This window comes from Trachypithecus francoisi, unplaced genomic scaffold (genome assembly GCF_009764315.1).
Source record: "Trachypithecus francoisi isolate TF-2019V2 unplaced genomic scaffold, Tfra_2.0 Lachesis_group12, whole genome shotgun sequence".
NCBI classification, from domain to species: domain Eukaryota; kingdom Metazoa; phylum Chordata; class Mammalia; order Primates; family Cercopithecidae; genus Trachypithecus; species Trachypithecus francoisi.
In genome coordinates this window covers 68,560,499-68,580,415 of record NW_022681457.1, presented here as the reverse complement: position 1 = coordinate 68,580,415, position 19,917 = coordinate 68,560,499, and the positions used below count along the sequence as shown (strand labels likewise).

At 54.9% G+C, this 19,917-nt stretch overlaps 1 protein-coding gene across 1 annotated transcript in view; it reads right to left on the bottom strand.

Moving 5' to 3' along the window:
* PAK4 (p21 (RAC1) activated kinase 4) overlaps positions 1–17,318 on the bottom strand; it is a 54,802-nt gene extending 37,484 nt beyond the window's left edge. Inside the window, exon 1 of the mRNA XM_033226154.1 lies at positions 17,162–17,318. The gene's annotated coding sequence lies outside the window, so the exon portion shown is untranslated. The remainder of the gene's footprint in view (positions 1–17,161) is intronic.
* Positions 17,319–19,917: the final 2,599 nt, after the last annotated feature.

Sequence of the window (19,917 nt, the reverse complement as noted above, 5' to 3'; positions counted from 1 at the left end):
ATCCCAGCACTTGGGAGGCCAAGGCGGGCAGATCACTTGAGGTCAGGAGTTCAAGACCAGCCTAGCTAACATGGGGAAACTCCGTCTCTACTAAAACATACAAAAATTAGCCAGGCATAGTGGCGGGTGCCTGTAATCCCAGCTACTCCAGAGGCTGAGGCAGGAGAATTGCTTGAACCTGGGAGGCGGAGGCTGCAGTGAGCCGAGATCATGTCACTGCACTTCAGCCTGGGAGACAGAGTGAGATTCCATCTCAAACAACAACAACAACAAAACAAATGAAAAAGGATTATGGCAGGGTACGGTGGCCCACGCCTGTAATCCCAGCCCTTCGGGAGGCTGAGGTGGGTGTATCACCTGAGGTCAGGAATTCAAGACCAGCCTGGTCAATATGGTGAAACCCCGTCTCTACTAAAAATATAAAAAGTAGCCGGGCATGGTGGCACATGCCTGTAATCCCAGCTACTCGGGAGGCTGAGGCAGGAGAATCACTTGAACCCGGGAGGCGGAGGTTGCAGTGAGCCAAGATCGTACCACTACACTCCAGCCTGGGTGACAGAGTGAGACTCTGTCTCAAAAAAAAAAAAGAGGCCTATCAAGTGGATGCAAAGTGTAGACCTTGTCTAGACCCAAATCAAACAAATGGGCCAGGCGCCATGGCTCACGCCTATAATCCCAGCACTTTGGGAGGCCAAGGCGGGCAGATCACTTGAGGTCAGGAGTTCAAGACCAGCCTAGCTAACATGGGGAAACTCCGTCTCTACTAAAACATACAAAAATTAGCCAGGCATAGTGGCGGGTGCCTGTAATCCCAGCTACTCCAGAGGCTGAGGCAGGAGAATTGCTTGAACCTGGGAGGCGGAGGCTGCAGTGAGCCGAGATCATGTCACTGCACTTCAGCCTGGGAGACAGAGTGAGATTCCATCTCAAACAACAACAACAACAACAAAACAAATGAAAAAGGATTATGGCAGGGTACGGTGGCCCACGCCTGTAATCCCAGCCCTTCGGGAGGCTGAGGTGGGTGTATCACCTGAGGTCAGGAATTCAAGACCAGCCTGGTCAATATGGTGAAACCCCATCTCTACTAAAAATATAAAAATTAGCCGGGCATGGTGGCACATGCCTGTAATCCCAGCTACTCGGGAGGCTGAGGCAGGAGAATCACTTGAACCCGGGAGGCGGAGGTTGCAGTGAGCCAAGATCGTACCACTACACTCCAGCCTGGGTGACAGAGTGAGACTCTGTCTCAAAAAAAAACAAAAGAGAAAAGAAAAAGGATTATAAGATAACTGGGGAAGTATGAGGAAACTGAGGCAGGCTTGTTTTTAGAAAAGTGTAGAATATTTCTGGCTGTATGACGTTTGGGATTTGCTCTGAAATAATCAGGGAGGTGAGGAGTGCAGGCACAGGTGACAAGGCCTGGTCACAGCTGCTACCTGCTGAGCTGCTGACAGGGACCCCAGGAGGGCATGAGACCATTAACTTCTGAGTATGTGTGAACATTCCCATGACACAAAGGTGGTCAACATTTTACCAAAGGAAATGTGACCTCATCATAATGGCAAAGAATTAGGGATCACTCACCGTGTGAATCCTAACTACTAAATCCAAGCACGTATCCTGCCTCTCTAATAAGTGTAATGGTAATAAGAGTACTAGTAACCAGAATGGCATAATGACAGTGGCCCTGTTCGGAGCATCACACAGCGGACTCACTTCATCCTCTCAGCAACCCTGGGAGGCAGCAGGAATCATTATCCTCCTGCTCCAGATGTGGGAACTCAGAAACATCTGAGGCTCAGGGCCTTGCCCAAGGTCACAGGATGCTGTGCTGGGGCAGGGAGAGGCTGGAGGTGCAGCTGGACTCCTGAGCCCTTCCCTGGAGAGGGGTAGGGGGAGAGGAGGCAAGGGGAGCCCTCAGGCCTCAGTGAGTGGGGATATACAGGACCACTGGCTATCATTTCCCCCAATTCCCATTAAATAATAAAGGCTCTTGCAATGTAATATTTGCCTTTTTAGCACAAACCTTTGCTGTAATTAAACTACTGACTGGGCGGCAGTCCCACCCACAGGAGCTGAATTGTTAACTGGTAGTAGAGGACTTCTGGGACCATAGAGGCGGCTGGTGTCACAGGGCACGTCAGAGTCAACCTGTGGGGACAGTCCTCCCTAGAAGCTTGCAGAGCCGGGCCTAGCCACCCTCTGACTGTCAGTCAGATGGCATGTTGCCCCCAGCCGCAGACTCCAGGTGTCAGGAGCTGTAAGGGAGGCCAGTGCGGTGACATCAGCAGCCTTCCCCTCAGAAGGATGTCCTGGGCCTGCAGAACCCATCTCCCCTCTGTGGCTTCAGTCAGATCCTGCCTCAAAACATAGAAATCTGGGAAGTTTCCACCAGGGGAGGAGGGAAGCTGAAATGCGGGGGGTGGGGGGGGGAGGGAGATAAGAGGCAGAGAAACAGGGAGAGAGACAGGGGTGAAATGGAGAGGGCCCTGACAGACGTCTGGACAGACCAGAAATGGGAAGATAAGACAGTGACAGAAGCCGCACCGCCAAGCTCGAGGCCTTCTCTGCGCCTCAGTTGCCTTGTCTGGAACACAGGAACCACAGTCACATGTGCCCGTAGCGTGCCGTGACTTAACCCCTCCATTTCAGAAGCCTAGAAAAGCACCCAAAACATGCCAAAAGCTAAAACACGTTTGTTGCCATTTGTGCAGGCCGGCAGCTCTCACCCCAGCTCAGAAGCATGTCAGAGTCGCCAGGGGAGCATTAAAAAACCCCAAGACCCAGGTCCCACAGCTGGAAAGTCAGCTTTAAATGGTCCGGCCTGGACCCCTGCAGTGACCCCCCCACCACAGGTGACCCTAAGGTGTAGCCAAAGGGTGAGGAGGAAATTGGGGAGTGGGCAGGAGGGCAGATCCAGCCCTGAGACCTGGACGGGGGAGGGTGTAAAGAGAGACCAAGACAGACTGATGGAGTGGGGGGAAGGCAGTACCCGGAAGGCCCTCTCTGGCTCACCCTCCCCCACCTAGGGCCATCAGGAGTCTGGGGCCTGCGGAGGAATGCAAGGAATGAAGCCAGGCCTGGCACGGCCATCTCCAGAGTCCCCTCCCCCTTCGCAAACTCCCAGGAGGCGTTCCTGGTCCAGCCGCCTCCAAGCCGTCACTCAGTCCTCCCCGCCTGAACAGCCCTTCCCAGCCCCCTCCTCGGAGTCCAGGTCCCGAACCCTTTATCCCGCTGGGTATCCAGACACTGGCCCAGCTCAGGCACCCCCCTCAGTGCACTTCTCAGCGTCTGCAGGGGGAGCAGCGGAGGAGCAGCTGTGACCCCGAGAGCTGGCCAACGGCCGCAAGGCTCATCACCGGCTCTGGCAGGAGGGAGGCCTGAGGAGGCTTCCCAGAGGTTCTGACCTTCAAGCCAAGACCCACAGAATAAATGAAGTCACAGCACTCTACAAAGGCCAGCAAGGCTGGGGTGCTGCAGCAAAGCAGGGAGGGGCGGGCCCCGCCAAAGCTGCTGTGGGGAACGATGTGAATCAGGGGAGGAATTGGCTGCAATCTCCATCACACGTGCTGCCCTCCACCTGTCACAGCGCAAAGGGGGATGGAGAACCCCCCACTGACCCACTGGAGGGTGCTGGGGTATCCCCATATCCTGCCACCCCCACAGAGTATCCCCACTTTCTGCCACACTGTGGGGAGACCCCAGCTGAGCTGCTTCCTGCATCCCAGAGCCTATTCCCTAATAATTAAACTGTAAGCTGATTAGTCAAGGCAAACCTTTAATTAGCCCTTGAAATCATTCAGGAAAATTACAGCCTCCTTTCTGGGCGCCCTGCCCACCCTCCACCAGGGTCCAGGGGCAGTGCCAGGGAAGAAGCAGAGAATGGGGGAAGTGGCCTCCTGCCACTGCCATGAGGTCCTCAGCCAGCAAGGCTGAACCTAGGCTGCGAGGCATCTTGTGGGAGTGGAGGGCACAGACTCTCTGCCACATCATGAACTACCCTGGGAAAAACCCCACAAGAGGAGGCCAAGGCCTTGGCTGGAAAAGTATGAATGAGAAGACAAACAAATGGAGAGACATACCACGTTCATGGATTGGGAGACTCAGCGTCAGGTGTGTGCGCACGAGCACACGTACATACACTGACAATGTGCTTGTCTAATATGTAAAGGGAATTACAAAAAGTCAAGAACGGGCTGGATGCAGTGGCTCATGCCTGTAATCCCAGCACTTTGGGAGGCTGAGGCAGGCAGCTGGCTTGAGCTCAGGAGTTTGAGACCAGCCTGGGCAACATGGTGAAATCCCATCTCTACAAAAATACAAAAAAAAAAAAAAAAGGTTGAGAACAGGATGGCCAACATGGTGAAATTCCATCTCTACTAAAAAAAAAAAAAAAAAAAATAGCCTGGTGTGGTGGCGTGTACCTGCAGTCCCAGCTACTGAGGCTGAGGCAAGAGAACTGCTTGAACCCGGGAGGTGGAGGCTGCAGTGAGCCAATCTTGCACCACTGCACTCCAGCCTGGGTGACAGGGCAAGACCCTGTCTCAAAAAAAAAAAAAAAAAAAGTCAAGAAGGGCTAAGACACCAGGCACAGTGGCTCACGCCTGTAATCCCAGCACTTTAAGAGGCTGAGGCAGGTGGATCACAAGGTCAGGAGATCGAGACCATCCTGGCTAACACAGTGAAACCCCGTCTCTACTAAAAATACAAAAAATTAGCCAGGCGTAGTGGCGCACAACTGTAGTCCCAGCTACTAGGGAGGCTGAGGCAGGAGAATCGCTTGAACCCGGTAGGCAGAGGTTGCAGTGAGCCGAGATGGTGCCACTGTACTCCAGCCTGGGCGACAGAGCGAGACTCTGTCTCAAAAAAAAGAAAAAAAAAGGGAAAGTAATCTGAACTGGCCCTTCCTTCACAGGAGTCTGGAAGAACAAATTGAAAGCTGCCCCACCTGACTGGCTACCAGAAAAATGCACATCAGACCACAGAGAAGACACCACCAGATCTGTTCTAGTTTGCAAAATGGGCGAAGGACTTAGCATTGGTGCCCCCCTCAACTACGAATCTGTGAAATGGGTCACAGGGTGCAGCCACATCCTGGGATTTCAGGGAGGCCCAGGCAGCAGCTTGGGAGCACTGGCCAGGGCATAGGGCGGGCACGCAGAAACCCTCCATTCGTCTTCCCTATTCATCACCCTGAAGAGCTTCCCGGATCCAGAATAAGGACTCCCCGGGCCCAAGCTTGGTCACACCAGACCTTCTCCTGCCTCCAAGCAGGGGTGCCCCAGATGGCTCCAGAGGCCAGGCTCCAAATGGGTGGCAACTGGGTCTGTTTATCCACCACCGCATCCCTGGAGGCCACACGAGCCAGCACTCCACCAAATTTGTTGGAAAAAATAAACAATCACATTTGTATTTATGTGTCAGGCACCAGAATAAGTGTGTTAGGAGCAGAACTTCAGGGACGTCCAGGAACACCGGAAGCAGCCCCCTTCTAGAGAGGAAGACGCTGAGGCAGAGACAGGCCCAGGCAGCTGTCAAGACTGGAATCCAGATGGACCCAAGAACCAACCTACCCGTCTTCCTTCAATTCCTCAAAGGCCCCCTGCACTCCCCCGCCCGGAGACCTCTGCACTGGCAGCTGCCTCAGCCTCCTCCCTTAGCTGACGCCAAGTTCATCCTTCAAGTGTTATTTCCTCCTCAGGAAAACCTGCTCGGTGTGCCCTACCCAGGGCGGGTCCCCATTAGACGCTTTGACAGCCCAGCTTACTACAGGTCAGTCAGTCAGTCGGTCAACCAGCACTTACGGAGAGACCACCACACCCCGATCCTTGAGAACATAGCAAGAGGTAGGGCAAGGCCCTGTGGTTCTACCCCATCCCCATGCCCTGAGGCTGTGTTATGCCAGGAGGCGAAATAAACCAACAGACCCACATGTCATCGTATAAGTAACCATCATGAGTGTTACCGGGGGAAGCTGCTAGAGGGAGGGTGGCAGGGGCTGCTCCTGGAGACCCATGGTAAGGGAAGAAACATCTCCCCAAGGGGACCACCGTCAGCAGAGGCTGCCTGAATGCAGGGAAGGAGGGTGCTGCCTGCCCAGGGGGCAGCAAGAACAAAGGCCCTGGGGTAGGACCCACCTGGAATGTTCCAGGAATGGCAGCAAGAGAGGAGGGAAGGGAAGTGGAAGCGGGGAAGGTGGGAAGGTGGCCAGGCAGCCTGGGACCTTGCAAGCTTCTCTCCTGGGAGAGGTGGAGCCAGGGGAGGGCTCCTGCCAGGTGCGCACGGCTCCCTCTGGCTGTGCTGGGACAACTGTGGGGACAGTGGGGGAGGAGGGAGCAGGGAGCACGCCTCAATGGTCCAGGAGGGAGATGAGGGTGGCTTGAACTAGGTGGTGACAAGGAAGGGGGTGGCGACGAACGGGGGTGACGAGAAAGGGGGTGACGAAGAAGGGGGGTGATGAGGAAGGAGGGTGACGATGAAGGGGGATGACGAGGAAAGGGGCTGATGAGGAAGGGGGTGACAAGGAAGGGGCTAACAAGGAAGGGGGTAATGAGGAAGGGGGTGATGAGGAAGAAGGGGTGATAAGGCGGGTGACGAGGAAGGGGGTGACGAGGAAGGGGGGTGACGAGGAAGGCGGGTGACGAGGAAGAGGGGCCCGCAGCGCCAGGTTATGTTCTCGGGTGGAGTGACAGGCTCTCTGGACACTTTGGATGTGGGGGTGGCGGGGGCAAGAGAGGAGTCAGGATGACACCAGATTTGGAGAAGCCTGTGCCTGAAATAAGATGAAGGATGGGGGTTCCTGTTCCCAAAAATGGGGTCACTGTGGGAAGATGGGGGCTGGGAGCCTCCAGTCCGGCTTATCTTTCTGTCGCTCTTCGGTCAAGGTCTGTGTTCCCGCCGGACTGAGCTCAGGGAGGGCTGCCTGCTGTTTGGGTTCACCCTTGGGTCGCTGGGCCCCAGCACAAAGCTGGTCAAAGAATATGCGCATGGGTGGGGTGCAGTGGCTCACGTCTGTAATCCCAGCACTTTGGGAGGCTGAGGCAGGAGGATCACTTGAGGTTAAGAGTTTGAGACCCGCCTGGCCAACATGGTAAAACCCCGTATCTACTGAAAATACACAATTAGCCAGGCGTGGTGGCCCATGCCTGTAAATCCTAGCTACTTGAGGGGTTGAGGGAGGAGAATTGCTTGGATCTGGGAGGTGGCGGTTGCAGTGAGCCAAGACCGCGCTGCTGAACTCCAGCCTTGGTGACACAGCAAGGCTCCGTCTCAAAAAAAAAAAGCAGCAGCACTTGACTCCTGTCCACAGAATGGGCAAGAGTCAACAGACAGGAACAGCACGGGGAGGAGAAAATAACACGAGGGGCTCAGTCCGATGATAACCAGTGGTGTTAGTTTTGCAGAAAAGAATAAAAATGTTCCAAGGTCAACTAAAAAGTCCAACAGTACCAAACGTTGGTGAGGAGGTGGAGCAACTAAGATCCTCAGTCACCACTGCCAGGAGGATACACAGATATGACCACCTTGGGAGGCTGTGCGGCAGCATCCGCTAAATCCGAAGCTACCCTACCCTCTGCCCTGGGCTATGCACTCCCGGGTACATTCCCTGAAGAAACGCACGCACTGGCGCCCCAGGAGACGCTACAAAGAGATGGCTCACACCAGCGCAGCGGGAGATGGAGAACCAGAAGATTATATGGGGCTGGGCGCAGTGGCTCACGCCTATAATCCCAGCACTTTGGGAAGCTGAGGCGGGTGGATCACCTGCGGTCAGGAGTTCAAGACTAGCCTGGCCAACATGGTGAAACCCCATCTCTAATAAAAATTTTTTTAAAAAATTAGCCAGGCATAGTGGTGTACGCCCATAATCCCAGTTATTCGGGAGGCTGAGGCAGGTGAATTGCTTGAACCCAGGAGGCAGAGAATGCAGTCAGCCAAGACTGCGCCACTATACTCCAGCCTGGGCGACAGAGCGAGACTCTGCGTCAAAGAAAAAAAAAAGAATATTATACGGCAACAAAGATGAATGACTACAGATACACTCAGCACACAGATGGATCTCACAGACCTAAGGGCAAAAGAAAGCACAGACAAGGACATACTGGAAGATTCCATTCATGTCGAGTTCAAAAGCAGGCAAGATAACATTCTGTAATTCAAGGATGCACACCTCATGGTAAAAGCTATCAGGAAAAGCAAGGACACAGTGACCCCCCAGGTCAGGAGAGCGCTCATGACTGTGGTCGTGACGGACAGGGGTTATGGAGGGGCGGCTTCTGGGAGGTTATGTTGTCTTTACTGAAGTGGTGGGGAAGTGTTGTTCACTTTGTAATTCTTCGGTAAACTTACCTTTGCATTTCATGCACTTTTCTGTGGGCATATTATAATTGACAATTATTAAAGATTTTTTAAAAGCAGTGGAGTTAGAAGCACTGTGTAGTCAAATAACGTGAGGCCAGGCCGCAGTGGAAGATTTGTGGGGAAGGGACGACAGAACTATGGAGACCCCTGTGGGTGGCAGGGAAGGAGGGTTCCTCCGGAGAGAGGGACATGGGCCTCCTGTGGGGAGGGAAGGGAGGGGTCTTCACCTGGGGACGGGTCTGTGGAGGCGCCAGTGGCCCGCAGGGTCCTACTTTCTCCCCACACCCAGTGCTGACTGGTGGCTGTGGGGGCAGCGAGGGAGGGAAGGGAAGGGGAGGGGGCCGGCACCCCACTCAGCCCAGGAAAGCAGGCCGCCTTCTGCCTCCGGGAGTAAAGTGTGGGAGTGGCAAAACCGGGCTGGGAACCACTGCACAATGCTGCTTTAACAGGACTTCCCAGGACAGGGCCAGGTGCTGGGTGGCAGGAGCAGGGAGGGCCCAGGAGGGGAGCTCTCTAGGTGAGGACCCCACCCACCCGGTGCTCCCACCCCTCAAGGGGTGGGCTCGAAAGCTCCTGGGCAGCCTGCCTCTAATGGAGATAGCAGAAGAGGGGTGGGGGAAGGAGAGAGAGCTTTGTAATCCTCGGGCTTAGCTCTGGGTGGCAGAGGAGGCGGCCACAGTGATTAGGAGCCAGGCCTCCAGCACCCAAATCCCAGCTCCACTTGCTCTGTGACCCGGGGCAGGTCTCCCAGGCTCTCAGTCTCCTCCCGAGAAAATGGAGATCGTAAGAACACGTGTCTTGGAGTTGATGGGAGGGTCCAGTAGGTTAGTTCACAGAAAGCACTCAAACAAGTGCCTGCTCATATTAATAACACAGCTATTGTGACACAGCTATAATATTAATAATACAGCTATTAGTAAAGCAGCTAACAGTCTTTGAGCACTTACTATACATTTTGCCTGCCAAGTATACGTTTACATCCTCAAAACAACCCTAAGAGTAGATACCATTAGCACCCTCATTTTACAGAGGAGGACACCTGGGCACAGAGAGGCGGTGTGACTTGTCTGGGGTCACACAGCTAGTAAGAGACAAAGCTGGCTCTGGAGGCCAAGCTCTCGACCTCTGCTGTGTCAGACGGGTTAGGAGCTCCAGAACAGAGCCAAGGTTTGACTGCCACATCCGCCACGTATTTGCTGTGGGATTGCTGGCCTGTGCCTCAGTTTCCCCTTCTCAGAGAAAGTAAAATTATCAGGAATAGAGAGCTCTGAGAAAAGGAAGCTCAAGATGGCTTTCAACAACACAAAGCTGTCCCACTTTGCTCTGATTAAAATCAGAACCACAATGGGACTGTTTGTCACCTATCTGACTGACAAAGGTGAGAGTGTCAGGTGACACCCAACTATTCCAGCAGGGGAGTGAGGAAACCCCGGCGCCATCAGACACTGAGGGGTGGGAGTGTGAGCTGGACAACCTCCCCATCAGGGTGAAACACTACCGGCAAAGCTAAACGGGCGCCTGTCTCACACCACGAGGCCACAAGCTCAGACTCACATCTAGAGACGTGCGCACAGTCACACTCAGGCGGGTGCAGCCCTGTTCACGGCACAGAAAGATGGGAACGGCCTGATGGCCATCAGCATACCACGGCTGTGCTGTCTGTGGGGGCGCGCGTGTGCATAGGACACTCGAGGCGGCACTCTGTCCTGACAGCGAGCCTGGGAGTGGGAAGCGCAAAGCACAGGACAGAATATCAACATGGGAAGTCCGCTCCATCTGAGTAAAAACAAAAGGGAGGGGCAGGCACTTGGGGGAACAAATATTCCAAGAAAGAAAGAAAAGAAACCGGGGGTGATGATGCTACCTCTGGGAAGGGCCTGGCAGGCGGGTGGGAAAGAGATTTGCTCGTCCCTGTACATCCTTTTGTGCTGTGTGCAGTTTTTCAGTGATTATTTAGGGGAATAGGTAGTGCATGCACGTGGAGCAAAAACGTGCTTTCTGAAAATTAAAACACAGGAAAAGAGAAATGAGGTTAATAACACCTCCTCCTCAGGGTCTCTGGGTACAGCTACACGACCATGCTCACAGACTCACAGCACACGCGTGCCTGGCACGCGGAGTGGGGCCCCAGGGGGCTGGGGTTATTACAGTTCACTACAGGATGAGAACCCAGAGGGGGACAGGGTGCAGGGGGTGCCTGGAACGCGGACCTAGGGCCCCGGGGGACTAGGGTTATTACAGTTCACTGTGGGATGAGAACCCAGAGGGGGGACAGGGTGCAAGGGGTGGAAACCGTCAATAGCACCAAGTTCAACATTTCCCAAATGCTTACTGCGTGTTGGGCATCGGGCTAAGCACGACGCATACACATGATCTCCCGTCCTCCCACAGCCCTGAGAGGTGGCCACCAATACCCCCAGTAACAGGTGAGGAGTTGGAGGCCCAGGGAAGTTCTGTCTGCTACCCAGGGGCTCCCAGCCAGTGGGAAAGGCTAAGGGATGTGTGTGGATCGGGCAGTTCCGGCGGGGAAGTTCCCACGGCCCCTAGGGAAGGCAGCAGATGGCCTCCCAGCCTGGGGAGGGTCAGGGCAGGACCAGAGGGCCCCAGGAGACAGGCTTCCGTGAGCGGTGGCTTCCGTCGCATCCGCCAGAGCTGGCTCCCCTGGGATGGGAGAGTGTTCCCCTTCTCACCCTCTTTGGCCCCCGCAACCTTCCTGTGGCCAAGGAATCTGGCATATGAGAAGCCTTGTCCCCAGATGGGTGACAAGGCGGGAAGGGTCCCAGCTTCCTGGCCGTGACTTGGAAGGAGGCTGCTTCCTGCTGGCAGCCTGTGAGGGGCTGGGCTCGGTGATGGGAGAAACAGCTGCTGGGGACACCCCTGACCGGTGTCTGGCCAGGAAGTCTGGCTCGCCATGAGCCAGTGGAACGAGGAGTAGATGAGAAAGCAAAGGGAGGCCCTGAGGGAGGTAGGGACCCAGCGCCCAGAAACTACCAGGTTGAACAGGTCCCCACGGAGCTTCTATCAACAAAGGAGCCTGGGTAAGAACCAACTGGACAGGTATCAAGCCCGTCTCATCCAAGCCAGTTCCAAATCACGGAAGGGCAGCACCAGTAAGCAGTGACACTGAAGCCCCGAGGCCTGGGGTTCAGTCCTACCTCTGCTACTGCCTGCTGTGTGACCTTCGGCAAGTCCTGTACCTCTCTGGGCCTCCTTTCTCATCTCTAGAGTGAGGATGATACTAGCACCTACTTCACAGGTTGCTGTGAAGATGAGTGAGGTAACACGGGTAAAGCGCTGATGACCTCGGCTGGCACGAGGACGCTCCTCCATCCCTGTCCCCTCGTCCTCTCCACCCTCTTCTGCTTGGACTGTCACAGTAGCCTCCCCACAGTCTCCCTGTCGCTATCCCTCCGCGATCCGTCCCCCACACAGCAGCCTGAGCAATCTTTATAAAAGGAAAACCAGATGTCGCTAAAGCCTCTGATGACTTCCCATTATGCAGAGAATGGAATCCACGTACCCCACCGGGCTCTGCCAGGCCCTGCTGTATCCGACACAGCCTCCAGGCCTCTGACCCCAACCCCTGCTCAGCCACACTGGCTTTTCTTTTGCTTTTCTATTTATTTCTGTTGTATTTCATGTATTTCTTTAACTGCTCTTTGCAGAGCAAGGCTACCACGCAGTCAGGGTGCACAGGATACCCTACACTGGCCTATCTGATGATCTTCAACCATCCCGAGGTCATTCTGACCTCAGGGCCTTGGCACTTCTGTACCCACAACCTGTCACATTCTTTCTACCTCCTTCCGCCTCGCTTATATTTTCTCATCAGTCAGATGTCATCTTATCCAGAAAGCCCTCCTCAATTCCCCACGCTGGGTCACATGCCTCCTCCAGCTTCCCACCATCCCTGTGCCTCCATCCCAGTCCCAATCCCTCTCTGTGCCCCTCCCCACCATCCGGCCCCACCCCCTCTGCCTGGGTTCCCCCATCCTTCTCTGACCCCTCTGCCTGGATCCCCCCCAATCCCACCCCGACCTCTCTGCCTGGGTGCCCCGCCATCCCGCCCAGACCCCCTGCCTGGATCCCCCCCAATCCCACCCCGACCTCTCTGCCTGGGTGCCCCACCATCCCGCCCAGACCCCCTGCCTGGATCCCCCCCAATCCCACCCCGACCTCTCTGCCTGGGTGCCCCACCATCCCGCCCGGACCCCTCTGCCTGGGCCCCACCATCCCACCCTGACCCCTCTGCCTGGGTCCCCTCCCATCCCGCCCTGACCCCTCTGCCTGGGCCCCACCATCCCGCCCTGACCCCTCTGCCTGGATCCCCGCCAATCCCACCCCGACCTCTCTGCCTGGACCCCACTGTCCCACCCCGACCCCTCTGCCTGGGCCCCACCATCCCGCCCTGACCCCTCTGCCTGGGCCCCACCATCCCGCCCTGACCCCTCTGCCTGGATCCCCGCCAATCCCACCCCGACCTCTCTGCCTGGACCCCACTGTCCCACCCTGACCCCTCTGCCTGGGCCCCACCATCCCGCCCTGACCCCTTTGCCTGGGCCCCACCATCTCACCCTGACCCCTCGCCTAGGCCTCTCCTTCATGGCCCTGGCCTCTCTGGGCTGTCACTGTCTGGGGACAGCAGGTCTGTCTCCTTTACTGTACTATAATCTACAAGGGTAGAGCTGAGCTGTGTTGGTTACCACTGGGATCAACAATCAGATACACAGAAAGAATGTTACAACGCCTCACCCAGCCTCCAACTTTCACCTCCGTCCTCCCTGCCTCCCTACTGAGAGGTTCGAGTCAGTATAGTTCTCTCTCCCAGCTATCACCCCTGGCACCTGCCCCCAAGGGCAGTTGGGGCAAAGCTGCAGTTACCATCCTGGATGCCCAAGGGGGTAAAGGTGAAAGCCCTCCCAGCCTGCCTTCTCCTCTGGGTGTAGGGACTCAGTGGGGACGAGGTCCCAGCTAAGCCAGTTGTGTGAACCATCTCCCCATCTGTTTCCAACCAGACTGGTGGGTGGGTGGGTCCAGAAACCTCCCATCTCACGGCCGAAGAAATCATTTCAGCGAGGGCCACAAAGCTGTCCAAAGCAGGACTTGGAATGAAGGGAGCCTCGGAGCCTGCTGGGGAGGACAGTGGTCCAGCCACTGGGGGCGCGACTTGGCAACCGCTAGGAAAGTGGGGAGCTCCGGCTTTTCCGCTGCTGGGCATATGCCGGACAGACTCTGGCCGTGGTCTACAGGAACACAGGTTCCAGAAGGCCCATCATCACACTGTTACAGCTCCAACAGGAGACCACCTCAGTGGCCAGAAACAGGTGAAGAGGCAACTCCTGTGTGACACCATCACAAAAAGAAATACCAACAGGAAAAACAAATGGCCTGTCCTAGACCTACACACATCCCCATGGAGAGCGATCCAAACTCCAATGCTCAGCTCAAAGCGGGGTGCAGGGGTGCACGCCTATAATCCCAGCTACTCCAGAGGCTGAGGCGGAGGATCACTTGAGGCCAGGAGTTAGAGTCCAGTCTAGGCAACATAGCAAGACTCCATCTCAAATATACCTATAACATTGAACAAAAACAGCAAGTTGCAGAAAGCCATGTTTATGGTGACACCATTTATCTGAACAGTGAAACAACGGTGGTCAGCCCCTGCTGGCCATAAGAACTGTCCAGGGAGCTTCCAAAAGCCTGAGGCCAGCCCCAGCCCAGACCAAGTAAGTTGGAAGCTGAATTTCCATGGCAGGCCTGGGCCAAAGCATCTTTTCAAAGCTCTCCAGGGGGTTCCAATGTGCAGCCACGGGCAAGAGCTGTTGCTCTACTGGTGGTGAATACATCCAAGGACAGTAAAAGTGTGAAAGGCAGAAGAGGAATGGGGACCCCCATGTGCAGGGCAGCGGCTGCCCCTGGAAGGGAGGGAGGAAGTGGGGTGAGGAGGAGACTCTTGGCCTCTAACTGCATCACGGTGTGTTCTGTCCCAGGCCAGACACTGGCTGGATGCATGAGTGTTTCATTATACTGAAAGCCCTGCTTTTTCCCCTAGCTGAACGTGTGCTGAAGGAATAAAAGTGGCAAATAAGAAATCATTTGTCCAAGGTCCCACGGCTGGTAAATGAGCAAGGGACCTGAATATGGGTCTCCAATGCCCAAACCCTATCCTTCTTTATCTTTTTGGCACTTTATCTGTGCCAAACCCTGAGACGCTGAGTGAGCTGGCACCGCAAGGCTGGGAGGCTGGGCCAGCCTCAGAGGGCTGCCTGGCAGCATGCCGGCTCCCCAATCCTGCCAGAGCCAGGTGGGGATGGGGTGGCTGCCAGAGAAAGCCAGGAGGCAAGTGGAACAAGGGCCTCCACCATCTCTGAGGCCCTCCCCAGGCAGTGGTGGGGTGGCAGCAGCAGCAGCAGCAGCAGCAGCAGCAGCAGCAGCAAGACTAATGCTTACACAGCAATTACTATATGCAGGGCCTTGGGCCAAGGCTCTCTAGCCCGCATCCTCACGGCAATTCTATGAGGCAGTGCTAACGCTATGCCCATTTTGCAGAAGTGGAAACGGAGGTCCCCACACGCTCTGTGAGTGATGGAGCGGGGTGTGTACAGGCATCCCTTGCCCAGCACTGCTTTCTGAACCACACTCCATCACGGCCTCACGCAGCTACACACACACAGGTACTCCTCAGCCCTCCCCTGCTCCCACCGTCCCTCCCAGGCTGAGCCCCCTCAGGGTCTCGCCCTGAACCTGCACAGACTACATGTTGCCCCAGATCCCCAACTCTGCACCCGAGTCCTGACCTCCACTCACGCCACGGCCTCTGCACACACGCTCCTCCTGCCTGGTGAGCCCATTCCCAGCCCTCCTCCCCATCCTTCAGAGTCTTCCCAGGGGAAAGGAACTCAGGCTTCAGCCCAGGGTAGAGGCACTCTCCCGGCTCCCTGAAGATGCCCTCGCAAGCCACACCACCGTTTGTAGAGACGTAGCCTTGTGTCACTGGCTTGGGGGCTGGTTCCACTGTGCTCCCACAGGGGGACTGAGTGCCCTCTGAGGCTGGGGCTCTGCGGATCTCGTCCCCTGCCACACTCCCAGCACCCAGCATACTGCCCAACAGTCAACCCCCAGCAATGTCGCATCCTCTGCAGGCCAGGCAGGGCTTCGTGGGGACCGAGGCAAGGAACCCCACAGAGCAATTCCACCATGCACCCTAATAATTAAGGTAAGGAGGGCGGGAACGGCTGGGCAGATAAGAGAACAAGAGCCTGCAGAAAGTGCGAGCCAGGGTGGTCCCGGGCCAGCTGAGACTGAGCGACCTGTCAGTGAGAGAGGGCAGGGTGGGGAAAGGATTCCCAGCAGAAGGAACAGGAAGATCAAAGATCAGGTGGGAGGCATGGGCCTGGAGTTGGAGAACAACAAATGGGCTGGGCCGTAGGAAGTAAGGTGGGAGTGACTGAGGACCACAGCAAGAGCTTAGGGTTTTAAGAACAGTGAACACCCAGCTCTGCCCAGGGTACCACCCAGGGACACCCTCCCCAGTTAGAAGCCCATTCGACTCCCTCGCTGGGACTCCAGACCACCCACAAACACCCCACTCCCATAGGCCCACGGGAATCTGCCCTGCCAGATCACACCCTTCCAAGGAAACCAAGCTGACAATCCCATAGGCCCAGGGAGTGGCCCAGCCCTGCCCAGCCCCCTGCTTCCAGGAGAGACCTAATGGCCAGCACCGGACAATGTGGTGACCAGGAGCAGGAGCCCTGGAATCACCCAGGCCCAGCTTCGATTCTAACTCTGCCTTCAGCAGAAGCTTCTGAGCCTCACTCTTCCAGTCTGTAAAGTAGGCTCATGTTGAGCAGTCACTTCACAAGATTGCAGCAGGGGTGAAATACGACCAGGCACACAGGGCGTGGAACACAGTGTGAGCCCTTATTAAACATTAACCGGTATTATGATGATTTGAGAGGCGGTCGGCCAGAGCAGGGCTCTGGGCCAGAACTCCCGAGTTAGAATCCCAGCGCACAACTTAGGCATCGGGTGACCTTGGGCAAATCACTTAACCTCTTAATACCAGGTTAAGACCCCCTAAGACTGTAGTGAGGACTGAATCAGCTAATATAAGTAAAGCGTTAATAAAAGGGTCTAACCCATAGTAAGTGCTTCATGAGTGTTTGTCATTATTATTTGTGGGAGGGTTCCCCCTTCTCCTGCCACCAGGAAGCATCTCTGACCCCGCCCCTGGACGCCCCACCCCCCCGTCCGCCGTCCCCCGTCCCCCGTCCCCTGCAATACGCCCTCCTTGGGTTTTAATTTTTGACTCTGGGAAACAGCTGCCCCGCTGTCAGATTCTCACCTTTGCACCTTCTAGGCACGCCCCAGCTTTGAACCCCTAAAAGACGCCCCCGAACCTAAAACTCATTCATCTGCTCCGCTGGGGGCAGCTTTAAACCTCCAACCTGGGGCCCCTGGGGCTGAGGCCTCTGACCCTTGTAAAGGCAGCCTCACCTCAAATTATTAACTTTGACTCTGTCTTTTTTGAGACTTGCCCAGATCCCCTCGAACGCGCCCCCACTTCGAATTTCAAACTTGGCACTCCCCTTCGCCACGCCCCCTTCGCTGGTTTGACCTCCGACTTCCACTACACCTCCCTCCAGACTGCGTTAACCCCCGACCCCTCGGACGCGACCCTTCCCTCCACCAGTGAACTTTGACCCCAACGGCCCCGCCCCCCTCCTCGCGGAAACGCCGTCCCTCCGCCAGCGCCCGGCCCACTGCAAGCCCCTGGCCGAACCCCTTATCCTACCAGCTCGGCGCCGCAGTCGCTCGCGGCCTAGCTGCTCGGCCTGGAACTCCGCGCCCTCGCGCCTCCCTCAGCTCGCTTGCGCCGCCGCCACCACCGCGGCTACTGCCGCCGCCATGTTGAATCCCCAACGAACATCCGGGGTTTTCCCCGCTCACCGCCCACCAGTCCCCATAGCAACGAGGTTGACCGGGCAGTGGGCAGGATCAGCGCGGGGGCGGAGTCGGGCGCCTCTCAGGGCCCGCTCCAGCCTCCGATTGGTGCAGAGCGCCCAATCGGAAACCTTCGTGCGGAAAATGCCAAGCGGGGATTGGAAATTTTGGAAAAGGTGCGGGAAGGCTGGCTCCCAGCCCACTGAGGTCCTTAAAGGGGAAAGGACTGTTTTCGTGTGATACCGATTTTCTAACTTCCCCCCAGAAGGAGTTTAGGGGCTGGGAGAGAGTAATGAGTTATTATGCGCAGAAACAGTTCTTAAGCACTTACTAGGAGCCAGGCACCTGGACAAGTGCTTTACTTGCATTTTCTCGCTGCATATACAGCCCTGTGGTATAATATCATTAATACACGTTTTACAGATAAAGAAACTGAGATTCAGAGGGTGAAATAGCTGGTAGAAAGAAGGTAATGAGTTTTGAACGCTGGTCTGTCTGAGCCCGGTAACCTGATACTGTTTGATCTTAAATTTTAAAATACGTTTTTACAAAGTAATTAGTCAAAATATTGGAAACAAACACCAGACATCTTCTTTTTAAAATTTATTTTATTTTATTTGTACTTATTTATTTATCTTGAGACGGAGTTTCGCTCTTGTTGCCCTGTCTGGAGTGCAATAGCTCAATCTCAGCTCACTGCAACTTCCGCCTCCCGGGTTCAAGAGATTCTCCTGCCTCAGCCTCCTGAGTAGCTGGAATTACAGGCGCCCACCACCACGCCCGGCTAATTTTTTGTATTTTTAGTAGAGATAGCGTTTCACCATGTTGGCCCGGCTGGTCTCGAACTCCTGACCTCAGGTGATCCACCCGCCTTGGCCTCCCAGAGTGCTGAGATTATAGGTGTGAGCACCGGCCTTTTTCTTTTATTTTTAGAGAGGGTTCTGCCGTGTTGGCCAGGCTGATCTCGAACTCCTGGGCTCAAGCTATACTCCCGCCTCGACCTCCCAAAGTGCTGGGATTGCAGGTGTGAGCAAAGGTGCCCCGCCAGACAGCTCTCCTCCTGGATCTTAGTCACTGGACTCTAGCCTTCATGCTGTTCGTGAACTCTATCAGGTGTGTTCTCACCTGAGTCTTTGCATTGGCTGTTCCTCTGTCGGGAACATACTCTTCCCCCAGGTATCCTTATCTCTCCCTGCCTCCCTTTCTTCAGGGCTTTACACAGATGTCACTTTCTCTGTGAAATAATTCCCTCGCCCACCCTAAGGAAAGCAGCAAACATCCCTCTCACATACTACCAAACCCTGTCTGCTTTTTTCTTATTTCTCGTTGCTAATTGTAGTTATTGCCTGTTGGTGGTCTCCTCTGCTGGAATGTCAGCCCCATGACAACACGGATTTCTGTCTTTGTTCACTGCTGCATTCCCAGCGCCCTGGCACTGTTGGCATGTAGATGCTCAGTAAACATTGGTGGAAGGGATGTTTGAATGAGTGGTAATTCCACCCCTTCAGAGATATCAGAGATACTCTTAAACGTTTGGTGCTTCTCCTCTGCCCCAGAACAGCCACATAGTAGGCATTTAATTAATTTCTATTAATGTCTGTGGCAACAATGAATGAATGATTGAATGATGAGTTAATTAATGAATGATTGAATGAGTTAATTTTTCTTTATGTTTACCTACCCTTTTTCTTTTTATTTGTTCATTCTTATTTTCCCTCTCTCTCTCTCTTTTTTTTTTTTAGATAGGGGTTTTATTCTGTCGCCCAGACGGGGTTGCAGTCTGAAACTCCTGGGCTCAAGTGATCCTTCCACCCCAGCCTCTCAAGTAGCTGGGACTACAGGCATATGCCACCACACTGGCTAATTTATTTTCCCCCTCCCCTCCCCTCCCCTCCCCTCCCCTTCCCTCCCCTTCTTTCAGAATCAGAATCTCACTTTGTCACCCAGGCTGGAGTGCAGTAGCATGATCTTGGCTCACAGCAACCTCCGCCTCTGGGGTTCAAGCAACTCCTGGGTGCCTGCCACCATGCCCGGCTAATTTTTGTATTTTTAGTAGAGACGGGGCTTTCCCATGTTGACCAGAATGGTCTCGAACTCCTGACCTCAAGTGATCTGTCCACCTTGGCCTCCCAAAGTGTTGGATTACAGGCATGAGCCACTGCATCCGGCTTGGCTAATTTCCTTAATTTTTAGTAGAGACGGGGGTCTCACTGTGTTGCCCAGGCTGGTCTTGAACTCCTGGCCTCAAACAGTCCTCTCACCTTGGCCTCCCAAAGTGTTAGGATTGCAGGTGTGAGCCACCATACCTGACCCCTTTTCTCTTTTAACAGAATTGGAAGCATACATTTGTGAAGAATGTTGTGTCTTTTATTTAATTACTTAATTTTTTTTTGAGGCAGAGTTTTGCTCTCCTTGCCCAGGGTGGAATACAATGGCATGATTTCAGCTCACCGCAACCTCTGCCTCTCAGGTACAAGCGATTCTCCCTCCTCAGCCTCCCAAGTAGCTGAGATTACAGGCATGTGCCACCACGTCCAGCTAATTTTGTATTTTCAGTAGAGACGGGGTTTCTCCATGTTGGTCAGCCTGATCTCGAACTCCTGACCT